The 2,174-nt window shown below is 42.9% G+C and overlaps 1 pseudogene; it reads right to left on the reverse strand.

Moving 5' to 3' along the window:
* Positions 1-1,049, reverse strand: LOC114079407 (large ribosomal subunit protein mL45 pseudogene; annotated as a pseudogene).
* Positions 1,050-2,174: the final 1,125 nt, after the last annotated feature.

Genomic DNA, 2,174 nt, shown 5'->3' on the forward strand with positions numbered 1-2,174 from the left:
ATCAGACATGGTTGTAAGGATGAATCTGCTCAAAAGATCCAAGCAAGGCAGGAGGAAACAGGGGTGGTCTGAAAGAGATGGATGACTTCACAACTTCCAGCATCATCATCACCAGTGCTTTACCCCAAGAGTCATTTTTGTCGTCAGGCTAGCTGAGACTTAGGGTCCTCTCTTTGTGCCTCTTCACATTTTTCCAAAGGTTCCAGCTGGGGGCCAGGAATCATCACCATCTTAAGGATGGGCTGCTTAGGGGGTGCCCATGGGGGAACAATCTTGCCATGCATTCTCCAGCTCCCGTAGGGGTTCAGCAGGTGTTTTTCAAACACAGTATACTCCAAGACATCCTTGGGCACATCTTCTTGTCCATACATCAACCGCCCAAACCGATCATAGATGGCTAGAGTCTGCCGTGTGTGCATGCAGACAGTAACCTGGCCACACATGTTGCTCTGGTTCACCAAACTCGAGCAGCGAACCTGCACCACCTGGGCCGGCCCTAAAGATTCCACGAAGCCCCAGCGGACAGTCTTATAATCGATGTCCCAGACCATATCCGGAAAACACTGTTCCGTTACCAAAGTGTGAAGCCGGTCATGGTCTGACTTGTTTAGACAAAGGTGAGCTTCTATGAAAATATCCTTAGCTTTTTCAGAGAAGTCCTTTGTTTTAAAATTAGCATCAAATTCTTTTATCTTCCGGATTGACAATTGTGATGCTGCATTTTTCTTCAGTCGCTCAGTTCTCTGTTTCAGTCCTTCCTTTGAAAGAGATGACATTCGAGCCTCACCCTCAGGAGGAACATAAGCATCAAAGATACCAGTTGTACAGGCCACATGTATGGGCCGGTCCAAACGTTCTGGGGGAATAACCAATCCTGCTTTCCGGGCATATTCTATAAACTCCTTTTCTGTTTTGTATTTGGGTTCATAAGCAGGAGGTGTGAAACGTTTTTTAGTTCTTACTGGGACTACAGCTGTAGACTGAGTCATCAAGAGTGACTGCCGAGACCACCATCCCAAAGCTTTGGATAAGCAAGACAACCTCCGAGGCACGGGCTGCCATTTTGTTCACACAAAAAGCCATGAAAACATTTCCAGTCAAACAAAACAGAGATGTGCAAGAAAAGGTTAATATTTTCACCATTCTTTTAATTCAACCCTCCAAAGTAACTAATATTCTCCATTTCTTTCTCTATAGTCATACATATATACATATACATATACATGTATATATATATATATATATATATATATATACACATATATACATACATATACATATACATGTACATATATATTTTTTCTTTTGACCTTTAATTAGTATCTGATCTTCTGTTTGGAGATAAAATTAGACAGTTGAAAACCTTTCCAACTCTTTCCTACTGTCACAAATAATGATTATGATAACAAGAACACCACCACAAACATACACATTATGTTCAAAACCCACTACCATTGCACCTCTGTTTTTACTTTCTCCTGTTTTGGGAAAAGAAACACTTAGTATGAGAAAATTGACTACATCTGCCTTTGCTTTATGTTCCCATTTGTCTTCTCTGTTCTTTATACGCAATTCTGTTATTCAGTCTTCACCAGAATCACTTGGATTAAAACCCGTGGGTTGGGCAGTTGGAAATATTCATGGGAAGAGAATCCTGCAGGACCCCACAGCTGCTCCTGTGGAGGAAGCTTGAAGCCACCCCTTAGGTAAGCAGCTCCTCCCCTGTGTCCCTCTGGGCTTTACCAGGTGGAGCTTCCCTCCCTCCCTCACAGAGAGGGTTTGTCTTCTGCAGCTGCCAGGAGGTTGTGCCAGGCTGGTGGTGTCCTGCAGCCAATGTGGGGATTTTTCCTTTTTCATGTTTCCCTGCTGGTGGGAGGTAAGCCTGAACTTAATAGCAAACACAGCTGGTAGTTTTCAAGTAATTTTCTTCCAGCTAAATGATTGCAACTTCTAACTTTTGTAACAAAGAATCTTTCCCGCTAGACTTATGAGGATATTCCAATTATTACGGAATATTTAATAATAACTATTGCTATTGCTTCTTCTTTTACCGTTTCTATCCAGGCAATTCCCTTGTCAGTGGCAGCTTTTCTGTGACCACAGGGAAGCACCGTTTTTTGATAATCACGTGGCTTCCAGGAGTGCTGTCCTGGTAATGGTCTTGGTACCCCTCA

This window comes from Marmota flaviventris, chromosome 2 (genome assembly GCF_047511675.1).
Source record: "Marmota flaviventris isolate mMarFla1 chromosome 2, mMarFla1.hap1, whole genome shotgun sequence".
Classification (NCBI taxonomy): Eukaryota; Metazoa; Chordata; class Mammalia; order Rodentia; family Sciuridae; genus Marmota; species Marmota flaviventris.